The following is a 13,743-nucleotide window of genomic DNA, read 5'->3' on the forward strand; positions in this document are numbered from 1 at the left end:
CATTAGAATGAGTTACTGAAATAGATTATGAAACCATTTCTGAAGCTTTCACAATAAAAATGATCCTCCCAAAATTACCATTGTCGTGGGGAAGGTAGAGTGTGTATATGCAAAAGGCCTCGTGAAGACTCTGTAGACAACTGGTATTCATATACTACTAACTAGGAATGGCAAATGATACAACCACTTTTGAAAACAGATTGACAGTCCCCTATGAAGTGAAGATAAATTTCCCATACAACTCAGCAATCTTACTTTCAGATATTTACTCTAATGAAATGAAAACATATAGCTAGTCAAAGATTTATATGCAAATGTTCATAGCAGCTTTATTCAATACTAGAGACCCGATGTATGAAATTTGTGCATGGGGGGAGGGGGAGAAATGTCCCTCAGCCCAGCCTGCACCCTCTCCAATCTGGGACCCCATAAGAAATGTCCAACTGCCTGTTTAGGCCCAATCCCACCAGGCAGTTGGACATCCCTCTCACAACCCAGGATTGCTGGCTCCAAACCACTCCCCTGCCTCTGCCTGATTATCCTTAAATGTTTCTGCCTGCCAGCCTAATCACCACCCAACCACTCCCCTACCAGCCTGGTTGACACCTAACTGCTCCCTGCCAGTCTGTTCACCCCTAACTGCCCTCCCCTGCAGGCCTGGTCCCCCCACAACTGCCCTCCCCTGCTGGCCTGGTCTCCCCCAACTGCCCTCCTCTACTGGCCCAGTCAACCCTAACTGCCCTCCCTGCTGGCTTGATTGCCCACAACTGCCCTCTTCTGCAGGCTGGTCCCCCCCAACTGTCCTCCCCTGCAGGCCTGCCCTACCCAACTGCCCTCCCCTGCACGCTTGGTCCCCCCAACTGCCCTCCTCTGCTGACCCAGTCACCCCTAACTGCCTCCCTGCTGTCCTAATTGCCCACAACTGCCCTCCTCTGCAGGCCTGGTACCCCCACAACTCGTTCCCCTGCAGGCATGGGTCTCCCCCAACTTCCCTCCCTGAAGTCCTGTCACCCCAACTGTCCTCCCCTACTGGCTCGGTCACCCCTAACTGCCCTCCTCTGCAGGCCTGGTCCCCCGCACAACTGCATTCCCCTGCAGACCTAGTCTCCCCCTCCCCCAACTGCCCTCCCTGCTGGCCTTATCGCCCACAACTGCTCTCCCCTGCAGGCCTGCCTCCCACCAACTGCTCTCCCTATAGGCCTGGTCCCCCCCAATTGCTCTCCCCCTGCAGGCCTGATCTCTCCCTTGCTGGCCTGGTCTCCCCCAACTGCCCTCCTCTGCCAGCCTAGTCACCCCCAACTGTCCACCACTGCCATCCCCTGCCAGCCATCTTGTGTCCACATGAAGGTAGCCATCTTGTATCTTGGAGTGATGATCAATTTGCATATTGATCTTTAATTAGATAGGGTAGCCCCAAATTAGAAACAACCTAAATGTCCATCAACTGGTGAATAGATAAACAAATTATGAAATATTCATACCATAAATGCTACTCAGCAATAAACAGGAACAAACTAATGATACATGTAACAATGTGGATAAATCTCTAAAGTATGTACTATGTGAAATAAGTCAGACACTAAAGGCTATATACTGCATGATCCCACTGATGTAAGTCTGGAAAAGGCAAAAGGCACAGAAATCAGTTACCAGTGGCTGGGGACAGGAGAAGGAAACCAATTAAGGGAAGAAAAATTAAGGGGGGTAGGAGGGTGCTTGTGTATCTTAATTATCACAGCACAGTTATGACATTTGTCAAAACGCATTCAACTATATGTTTTAAATGAGTATATTTTACTATATCTATAATATGTCTTAATATGAAATCTAATTCTTCTCTCATGGTTTTCGTTTTAGTCTCTTCTTCATTGGGGTCCTTATGGGGGCAAAGCTTCCAATTCCAGACCCATTCCTCACTAGAATGAGGTCACAATTACTTAAAAGTGCTAAAATAAATTTCTAACCAAGAGAAAGAGATGGTCTGCTATGATCTAAATGTTTATGCCCCCCAATCATGTGTTAACATCCAAACCCCATAGGTGATTAATAGGAGGTGGGGCCTTTGGGTGCTCATTAGGTCATTAGGGTGAATGGGATTAGTGCTTTTATGAAAGAGATCCCACAGAACTTTCTATCCCCGTCCACCAAATGAAGGTAAAATCCTGTGACACAGTAGAGGGCCCTCCCTCGACCATGCTGGAACCATGACCTCACACTTACAGTCTCCACAACTATGAGAAATAAATTTCTGGGTTTTTTAAAATACGCTTTATTGATTTGAGAGATTGGCTGCCTCCTGCGCACCCCCTACCAAGCATGTGCCCTGATTGGGACGTTCAACCAACCGAGCCACATGGACCAATGCTACATTTCTGTTGTTTTGTGTGTATTCTTAATAAGTTTTACATGTTTTTATTGATTTCAGAGAGAGAAAGGAAGAGGGAGAGGGAGAGAAAGATAGAAACACCAACAGAGAGAAATATTAATCTGCTACATCCTGCACTCCCCCTACTGGGGGTCAAGCCCTAAACCTAGGCATGTGCCCTGATTGGGAATCGAACCACTGACCTCTTTGTGCATGGGATGACATTTATCCAACAGGCCAAGCAAATTTCTGTTGTGTTTAAGCAACCCAGCCTGTGGTGTTTGGTTTGTTTGTTTGTTTTTCATATATTTTTATTAATTTCAGAGAGGAAGGGAGAGGGAGAGAGAGAGAGACATCAATGATGAGAAAAAATCATTGATCGGCTGCTTCCTGCAAACTCAATACTGGGGATCAAGGTCACAACCCAGCATGTGTCCTGACTGGAAATCGAACCATGACCTCCAGGTTCATAGGTCAATGTTCAATCACTGGGCCTCCTGCACACTTCCTACTGGGGATGGAAACCCAGGCATGTTCCCTGACCAAAAATTGAACTGGCAACCTTTCAGTGCCGCAAAACAATGCCCAACCAACTGAGCCCCACTGGCCAGGGCTGATCAACATTTTAATTCTTTTCCCAGAAAAATACTTAACAAATTCATGAACCCTCTGAAGCTTATTCATGAACCCCAAATTAAAGCCCTTAACCTATTCCAGTTCCTTCATTTTATTGTGCCTGGTTCCAATTGTTCTAGTTGTGGACGGGTGAGGATGCCTGAGACTTTTAGGAAAGGTAAAGTGGTGGGCCCAAGTCCGCATTGTGAGTGCCTGAGTTGGAAACAAACCCAAGACTTTAAGTGTCCTCTCTAACCCCCCACAATAAAACAAGGCCTCTTAGAATTTTTTTTTTTAGATTTTTATTTTTATTTTTAGATTTTTACCTTCATCCCATAAAGACCAAAGACGTGCCTGGTAGTTGGCCAAAAAGGTGTGAGACAAGAGGGCTGACAAGGAATTGAGAAGCTCCCTTGTTTCAGTTCTCTGGGCTCCTTCCTTTTCCTTTACCCCCTACCTTCACATGCTTCCTAGGTGAGGATGTGCCTTCTCACCCACACACCCTTTGCATTACCCCAAAATAGTTAAAAACATGAAAGAAAGATGGCTGCTGGAAAAAAGATCCAGAGGACACCAGTAGCATGAAAGTGGCCTCACCAAGCCCAAGTCACCATGCTTTCCCTACATATATACAGAGTCAGACAACATCTCTTCTCCTCCTCCCACAGCCTTTGTGTTGGAGAAGTATTGAGATGGAGAACAGTGCAAAGATCTTTCCTTTGAAATTTCCAAGAAATATAACACAGTGTCTCACTTGCAAAATGTACCTCCCTCTGTCAACTAAACACTGAGCTCAAGCCTTCAAATCTTCAAAGGTCAGAGCTCCTTCTAGCCCTTTCTTCTCCTTAGAAATAATTTAATACTCAGTATCCTGCATTCCTAGATCCTCTTGTCTAATTCTTTGATCACTTTTAAGACCTATCAAAGGAGTATTTCAAATGTCTGTTTTAGTTACATAGCCTCAAACTGAACCCAAGGCATGAAGAAGGCTGTGACCAAAACTAAGTACAAAGAATTACTCTTTCACTCCTGCTAGTCATATTCTACTAACGGATCCGTGATCATGTGGGAGTTTTTAACACTGCAGCATTGGTGACTTGACACCTGTCTTCTTATGGGGAGGAAATGTGGCCCTCTAGTGACAGTGTATCCCTGGGAGAGGATGCTAGATAAGGAGTTGGCCTGGATGTAGTCAGGCTCTGTCAACCACTCTATAGCATCTTTAGCCTCCTTAGCCTCAGTTCCTGTTTTGAAAATGAAAATAATGTGCCCTGGTTGCTGTGGCACTGACACAGTTTGATTCCTGGTCAGGGCACTTGCCTGGGTTGTGGGCTCGATCCCCTGTAGGAGACATGCAGGAAGTAGCCGATAGATGTTTCTCTCTCATCAATATTTCTCTGTCCCTCTCCCCTTAATCTCTCTCTAAAATCCATTAAAAATATTCTTTAAAATGAAAAGAATGTTTATTTCAACCTCTAAAAATTTCCCAAAAAATCAGAATAACCTAAGTTTAGAAGATTCCGAGAAATATATGCTCTCCAACAGCTAGTGTGAACCCTTGGGAGCACAGCCTGGGAATGTGAGGGGAAAAAGCCTTAAAATATATAGTCATACTGATTCAATAATTCTATTTTTAGGCAGTTATCTTAAGAATGTAATTGATCCCTGACTGCATTGTCCTGTGTATCAAAAGGTCACCTGTTCAATTCCTGGTCTGGGCACATACCTAGCTTTTTGGTTCCATACCCTGTTGGACATGTCAGGCATATGTATCAATATCTCATATATATATATATATATATATATATATATATATATATATATATATATCTTTTGCTCTCGCTCTCCTTCTCTCCTCTCTCTTTTCCTCTCTTTCTCCCTCCCTTCCCTCCTCTGTCTCTAAAATAAATTTTAAAAAACATTTAAAAATAAAATAATGTAATTGAAGATATGTTTACAGGCTTAATATATTCATCTCAATATTGTTTATGAAGAGAAAACTGGAGTCAACTAAATGCTAGCAATAAATGATTAGTTAAATAAATTTTGGTATAAGTTGGCCAGACAATGGAATATTATGGAGCCATTAATCTCATGTATAGAAGAACATTTAATGACATGCAGATATGTTCACAATGTCTCAACTAAAATTACAAGCTAAAATATGCAATGTGATCCCATTTTTTTAGAGATAAATAAATATGCATACAAAGCTCTGAAAAGCCAACATCAACATGTTAACAATGATGACTTAAAAGTAATTTCCTTCATATATCTATATATGCTAGTTTTCCACAATAAGCACATTATTTTCAAGCAAATAAACTTATTTTTCTTAGTAGAGTAATAATAGTAGTATGTACTTTTTTCATGGGTTTTCTATGAGGATAAACTAGGATAATAAACCAGAAAAAAATGTTCTAAGTATTGTAAAGTACCATACAAATATTATCATCTATTCTACTTAAGACTGAGGTGGCCTTCCCACCATTCATATATAGAACCTACTCTCCTGTGTGTCTTCTCCTTTGATCTTTTTTTCTATAGATCACATCCACACTGGTTTACTACCAGGTAGTTCATTATTCATACCCTCAAAATGTAGCAGATTTATTTCCCCACTCATTGCATATTTGGCCTCCATTTTAACAAATACTCATATAATTAGCAACCCATGTTGCTTGTCTTTTCATATATCTTAGATTATTAGAAACCCAATAATGTTACTGCAATAAGAACTGTATTTCTATTTATCTGTGTCTTGTCCCAAACCCCCTATTTGTTACTGTTTTGTCACTACTTATAGCTTACCCTGCCCCCTATGTTCATCCCCCTCCCATTTACAGATCTAAGTCTGTAACCTCTCCTTTTCTTTCATTCCTTCATCTAATCTCCCCCCAAAATATTGATTGATTGATATGCAACAGTTGCTGACTAGTTGCTGGGACATAAAGATGGATAAAATACAAAGGATGTGGGAGGGAGGACAAATTAGGTGACAGAGGAGGCAACAGATGAGTAAAAGCTCAGAAGTGAAAAAGAGCATCGCATTGCCAAAGACCTAGCTGCTGGGGGGTTTTTATTTGCTTGTTTGTTTATTGATTTTAGAGAGGAAGAGAGAGAATGAGAAAGAAACATTGATTTGTTGTTCCACTTATTTATTCATTCATTGGTGGATTCTTGTATGTGCCCTGACAGGGGATCGAACCCACAACTTTGGCATATTGGGATGATGCTCTAACCAACTGAGGACCTAGTTTTATTAGGCAGTAAGCGCGGAGAGAGAGAAGCTGCTTCCAAGCAGTCAGGAATCTCCTGGAAGCTGGGGGGACAGTTCCAAGGAAGGTGAAATGACACCAGGACTACTGCCAAAGCTCGTGTCTAGGAAGCCCACACCCCCTCCTACTCAAAAGGGGGAAATGTCTTCTGCTCTCTCTGCTTTTCAAACTAAGCCAAAATGTCTTGTACTGGAAGACCATAAACTACACAAGAACCCTAAAAGCAAAGGAGTCTGAGGAATACCATTCCCAGGTTTCCAGACTTTGTAATTCTAGCAAACCTTTGAGAGACTGCAGGTTCCGTTCCAGACCACCACGGTAAAGTGAACATCACAATAAAGCAAATTTCACAATGAAGCAACCCACACAACTTTTTGGGTGTTCAGTGCATATAAAACTTATGCTTACACTATTCTGTATTCTATTAAATATGCAATAGCATTATGTCTAAAACAGTACATACCTTAATGTAAAAATACTTTATTGCTTAAAAAAAAATGCTAATCCTTCAGCAAGTTATAATCTTTTTGCTGGTGGAGGGTTTTACCTTCAAATTGTTATAAATAAATAAATAAATAAATAAATAAATAAATACAGTACCTGTGAAGCGGAATAAAGCTAAGTGCAATAAAGCAAAACGCAATTGAACAAGGTATGCCTGTGCAAAGGAGAGCACACAATGATGGAAAAGGGTGTTGGTTGTCCAGGACACCTCTTCCCTGCCCCTTATTACAATTTCTTTCTTCCCCTCAGCATATCATGGGCTGCTGAATTCGTCATTTATTCCCTTCAACCTATATTACAGCTGTTTTTTCTTCTGGCTAGGTTGCAAGGTCTCTGAGAGAAAGGTCCACATGTTTGGACCCTTTTTTTTAATCCCCTCAATGTCCAGCAGGTGTACAATAGATATTTGTAAATAGATGCAGTGTTGAAAGTAGAATTTTGGCCTTCTGACTCCCAATTTAGAACTCCACCCAGTCTTCCTTTTTTAACAGATTTTTTTTTAATAGGAGTTATATATATAAGTTTGAAATTGCTCAGTTCTGTTTTGCTTGGGAGGGAAACCCTTCTGGAATAAAAAGAACTAAAGAGACTTCAGTGAATGAAAAGTTCTCAGGAGACAGTGAATCACATTAGTAGAACTTTCATATTTATGAAGAGCAGTTTCAACTTCCTGGTGAGGTAATGGGGAAAACATCATTGAGACTGAAGAAAACTGTAGCTGGAAACAACTTGCTGTTTTTTAGAATGAACCAATTCAATCTCATCTATTTCAAACCAATGGAGAAGCAAATAGGAATACTCCCTATACATTTTTTTAAAAATATATTTTATTGATTTTCCACAGAGAGGAAGGGAGAGGGAGAGAGACCTAGAAACGTCAATGAGAGAGAAACATAGACCAACTGCCTCCTGCACACCCCCTACCAGGAATGTGCCCACAACCAATGTACTGTACATGCCCATGACCAAAATCGAATGTGGGACCCCTCAGTCTGCAGACCAACACTCTATCCACTGAGCCAAACCGGTTTTGGCTCCCTATACATTTTTATTAGTAAACTAGAGGCTCAGTGCATGAATTCTTGCACAGATGGGATCCCAAGGGAGGAGAAGGGGCAGGGACGCGATCAGCCCTCCAGGGGGGCAGTGGAACATCTTTGCTGGCCCGGGATCCAGATCCATCCTGCTGACATTCTTGCCAGTTGTCAGGAGCCACCTGGTGGCCACTGTTATATTGTTTCTTCCTTGCAGAGCCTCTAGGGAGGGGAAGTGGCCACAGTGTCCAACTTCCAGGAGGCCAATGGCACATGCCAGCAGTGTTGGTATGTCAGTCCCTGGCCCAGTCTCCAGAAATTGGACCTGCAAGATTAATGAAGAAGTGAGTGACTGCTGCCAGGCTGGTGGGCCACCAGGATGGATCGGTGAGCTGAGCAGAGCTCCTGCTGTTGGAGCACACCAGGGGGCAGCTTCTGCATTGAATACTGCCCTCTGGTGATCAGTGCACATTATAGCAACTTGTCGTTCTGGTCATTTTGGTCATAACAGTCACTTGGGCTTTTATATCTATAGACTAGAGGCCCGGTGCATGAAATTCATGCACAAGAGGGTGTCCCTTAGCCCAGCCTGCACCCTCTACAATCTGAGACCCCTTGAGGAATGCCCAACCACCCCTCTCACAATCCAGGACTGCTGGCTCCCAACTGCCCTCCCCTGCAGGCCTGGTCCCCCTCAACTGCCCTCCTCTGCTGGCCTGGTCACCCCTAACTTATCACAACTGCCCTCCCCTGTAGGCAGCCATCTTGTGGCCATATGGGGACAGCCATCTTTGACCACATGGGAGTGGCCATTTTGTGTCTTGTTGTGATGGTCAATTTGCATATTACTCTTTTATTAGATAGGACTAGAAGCCTGGTGCACAGATTTGTGCAGAGAGGACAACTGTGGGGGATCTTGGCCTGCACACTCTTGCAATCCGGGACCCCTCAGGGGATGTCAGACTGCTGATTTTGGCCCGATCCCCACAGGCCACCTGTGAGGATAGGACTGAAACTAGCAGCACAACACTGCCTGCCACTCCTGCCTACCACCCCCGCTCATCCCAGCCCTGCTGTGTGTGCCCCAGGCTGGCGCCCAGTCAGTCCCAATCAGGAGAGGCTAGCACCACCACAGTGACACTCGCAAGCTGTGAGCCCTGCATCTGGCTCCCATTGGTCAGCTGAGCGGCGCTCCTGCTGTGGGAGTGCACTGACCACCTGGGAGTAGCTCCTGCATTGAGTAACTGCCTCTGGTGGTCAGTGCACATTACAGCGATCGGGTGACCAATTGTTCACTCTTTCAGTTGCTTAGGCCAGTGGTCAGCAAACTCATTAGTCAACGGAGCTAAATATCAACAGTACAACGATTGAAATTTCTTTTGAGAGCCAATTTTTTTAAACGTAAACTTCTTCTAACGCCACTTCTTCAAAATAGACTCGTCCAGACTGTAGTATTTTGTGGAAGAGCCACACTCAAGGGGCCAAAGAGCTGCATGTTTGCCGACCTCGGGCTTAAGCTTTTATATAGAGAGATAATAATAAATTCATGATGTCTAAAGGAGAACCAAAATAAGAAATCTGATTAGATTTGTTACAGAATTTGTTACAAAGGATGCAGCTTAAAATGATAGTAACAGCCCTGGTCACTGTGACTCAGTTGGTTGGGTGTCTTCCCATGCACCAAAAGGTTACTGGTTGGATTCCATCAGAGACATGGGTTGTAGACTTGATTCCCCAATAGGGGGCGCTCTCGCATCAATATTTCTCTCCCTCTTCCTTCCTCTCTCTTAAATCTCAATAAAAATATTTTTTAATGATAATAACAACCACTAACTGATATTTGTTGGGTGTTTCTCATATGCCAGGCACCACTCTGCAAACTATGTATTATCTCACTTAAACTTCATGTGTACATTTACAGATGAGGAATCTGAAGCTCTGAAAAGGTAACTGGCCTGCCTAAAGACAAACTTATAGTGGCAGTGTCATCAGGATACAAACCTAGGCAGACTAAGAGGGTCCTTACTCTTAGCCACAGTTCTTCACAGTCAGATAAATGGGACCTGGGCAATTATTGCCCATGTTAGAAATTCAAACAACTCTGACTTATAGATTGTCAGTAATGATTATATTTTTAAAATCATTGTATTTAACATTACCCTAATTCATGAATTTGCTAATTAGTATTACCTGTTGACAAAGATGAACCAAAATTCTATATGTTGTAGCAGAATGAAATGCTTGCTCTCTTAATTCTATCCTGCATTTCTCCCAAGGTCTTTATGCTAGAAGCTCCAGTTATAGATGTGCTTGTTAGCTAGAGGAATCCTGCTAGAGGCTTGAGTTTTTGCAAAGACAGCCCCTTCAGAAGATGCCTTTCCCAAGAAATGAAGAACTGGGTAACAGGAATCTGATCATACTCAGTTCAGAAGAGGTCTATAACCCGACCTGCCAGGAACAAAGGTATTCCAAAATTTTAAGATCTTCTGTGTATGCCTGCCTGGGAGCCTACTGTCTACAGCCCTCATCCACCTCTTGGCCCTCATCCACCTCTTGGTCTCAACCACCTCTTGGCCCTCATCCACCTCTTGGTCTCATCCACCTCTTGCCTTACCTCTCCTCTCTTGTTTCAACATAAAAGGTGCCTGAATTCTAGGCTTTCTTAAGATAGATTTGTGGGAGCTATAAGGCACCCCCATCTTCTCGAGCTGGGCCTTCTCAATCAATAAACCTTTCCCTACTCCAAACTCTGACGTTTTGAGTTTTGGCCTTTTGGAGCATTGAGCACACAGACTTTGAACTGGTAAAAACATATATAACTTTGTAACCTTAGATAAATGTCATTAACTTTTCAGAGTTTGGTTCCAGACCATCATACTCTTATTCTGTCTATTTTATTAGACAAAAATATGGAGGAGAGTTGGTCTGTCAAGGAGATCTAGAAGTTTTCTAGCAAATGGACAGAGCAATGACAGTGGTTGGGTTAGATTAGAGCTGAAGAGGACCACATATTTCTCTGCCCTCCAGAAGCCATTTTGATTTCAGCCTGAAGTCAGAGGCCTGGTTAGTCTGAAGATGCCTGATAGGTCTAGCCTGATCACAGGGCATCTGGGAAGGCCAAGTTGATTCCAAAACCATCCTAAAATGTTATAGTGAGATGGTTCTCATCAGTGCTTCTGGCCCAGAGTGTGATCTTGCCATAGAAAGGCTGGGTTGGGTTGGAGTGGAGATGGAAGGCATGCTTTCACATCCTGGAGGTGTGATGGTTTTGGAATCAACCGAGTTGATTCCAAAACCATCCTAAAATTCACACTCATGAATTTGCTAATTATTTCAAAACCATCACACCTCCAGGATGTGAAAGCACGCCTTCCATCTCCACTCCAACCCAACCCAGCCTTTCTATGGCATGATCACACTCTGGGCCAGAAGCACTGATGAGAACCATCTCACTATAACACTGCAACTTAGCTCTGTCTATGTCCAACTAGAGTGACTGTTTAACTTTCCCCACATTTTCTTTCACATTTGTTCCTGCTGCTCCTCATTCCCCTATGCTCATTAAACAATGCTGAATCCTGCAAATTGTAGTCACTTTAAGTCATAAAATAACCCAGCACACTGGAACATCTTTAGGGGGGCCAGCTTCTCAGTGTGCATAAATTCTTGAAGACTATTGAATTCTCACTAGGAAACCCAGTAAATAAAACACTGGCCTAAAAGTCATAATATCAGGATGCTCTCTTCCTCTGCCCTCTTCCCTGCCCTTCCTTGCCTAGGTGGCAGTGTGACCACCAAAGAGGTAGCCACAAGGTGGGTACTTGCCAAGGAAATGGCAGGACCAAGAAGGTTAGCCAAGAAGGCAGTCTTTGTGGTTGCAAGATTTTGAGGAGACACAGAGGAAGCTAGGTAGACAGGGAAAGGGACCATGGGAGAAGGGGGAGGAATAGGACCAGGGTACCCAATAGGTGGGCACTGATTGTCAGTAATCCTATCTAATAAAAGAGTAATATGATGGGAGGCCTAGATATTACCTCTAGGAAAGAAAGGTCAGGCTGTCCAAACAACATGACCAGGGATGTGCTAGAAGAGAAAATGTCAGGCTGGGAACGAAGTCTCGTCCTATGATTGTCCTTTCTGAGGCAACCAGGGCTTTTCTGCCCTCGTGTCCTTTACTAGTCCTAGGCCATCATCCTTGCTCTGTTCATGTATGTGTAACTGCTTACCACCTAACCAATCGAAACCAAAATGAGGGGGTATTTGAGTCTGAGTTCATTATCTTACAAAATCGAAGAATGAAGTCATGAACAAAATGGTTAGTGGAACTGAAGTTTATTAGAAAAGCCAGTCCTGGAAACGGTGCAGCTGGGTTCTAGGAGCTGGCTGGTGTCCAGAGCTTCCTTTCCACATTACAGTCAAGTGTTAAAGTCTATTAGGCCACGTGCAGAGTCCCACATGGCCATAAGCCACGTCAGGGCAGGGGGTCTGATCTGTGTGGTCTGTAGCCGCTCCTAAGACTCTTTCCCTTTCATCTGATGTTAGGGTAGAAGAAAGAATGACAATGGATGTCATGCCAGGTGAGGTCATAGGCATGAGAAAGTTATCGGAATTCCTTGACAAACGTGGTGGGATTGGTGGAAAAGGACCCCAGCCGCTTCTCAATCTGGGAGATATTCGACAAAAAGAGAACATGAACCCTGACTTCTCCCTCAGCCCCTGCAACTTCCCGGAGGGGGCAGAGGAGAGGAGGAGCCTAGGAGCAGGTGTGCCTGCTGACTAGGGAAGCAGGCGGGGGTTGGGGAAGGGGAAGGTCAACAGGTAAGGGAGAAGGCTCTAGGGGAGGGGGTGGCAAAGGGAAGTCAAGGAATGAGGATGGGGGAAGGGAGGGAAAGAATGGCAGGGCAGAAGCAGGGAGCGCAGAAGAAGCCCTGTCATAAGGAGGCGGGCAAGTCGGAGGGGAGAAAAGATTCTCAGGGGTTCAGATAAGATGGAAAGTGGAGGGGTGTCAGTAGGCAGAGGAGGTTTCTCGTAAGCTAGGAGAACCTGGGCAGTGAAACAGAAGGAGCAGAGGGAGGGACAGGAGTGCAGACAGAAAAAGGCCTGGACATATGGAACCTCCAGTCACTTCCCAGCTCATTGGCAGAAATTATTGAGGTCAGTTAGGATGTTAAAATTGAAAGTCCCATCTTCAGGCCACTTTGACCTGTTGTCCAATTCATACTAAGACCATGCCATGTTATAGGAGTAAATGAGGCGTTTAGGACACAGATCCTGGGACAGGCCTAGCTTAGCCAGATTGGTGAGGAGACACCCTAGAGGTGTCCTAGGATCAGATTTGGATTTTTGATTGCCCATTTTGAAACCTAGGGTCAGTAGCAGAGGCCCAAGGACTGGTGTCTCAATCATTGAGCCAAGGCTATGGATAGGGATCCAAGGGATAGCAGGGGACGGGGTATCCCTTGGATGGGGTCCAGAGTGAGGCCAAAAGGCCGAAGAGCCAAAGGGGACAGGAATGTCTTCACTGCCTCCCCAGGTTTGGAACCTCCCAGAAAAGGTCCAGAGGGCTGTTCCCGGAAGGCAATCTCTGACGAGGGCCATGGTTTTAAGGACAGAGACGTCAGAAGAATGACCACTAGGAATCAGTAGGGGCTGGGACTTATCCGCTGATGCTGCTGAGCTGGGGAGAAGCCTAAGGGTTCTGAGCCACGAAGAAAGGGAAATGGGGGGCACCCCAGATCATGAAAGGTCAAACAGGGTGCTAGCACCCACCCGGGTTTCAGCACATGATGAGAGGTTTGTGATGCAGGAAACAAAACATAGAGTCCAGGTGATTAAAATGGGGCAAGGTTTTAATCTTGTGCTCCAAGGCTAAATTTGCTGGTCCAAGGGTGGGCCAGGGAAGTTCATGCCAAAAGGGGGCATGGGTACTTCTTTTATACAGCTGTTT

The sequence above is a fragment of the Pipistrellus kuhlii genome, unplaced genomic scaffold (assembly GCF_014108245.1).
Source record: "Pipistrellus kuhlii isolate mPipKuh1 unplaced genomic scaffold, mPipKuh1.p scaffold_m20_p_1, whole genome shotgun sequence".
In the NCBI taxonomy this organism is placed as follows: domain Eukaryota; kingdom Metazoa; phylum Chordata; class Mammalia; order Chiroptera; family Vespertilionidae; genus Pipistrellus; species Pipistrellus kuhlii.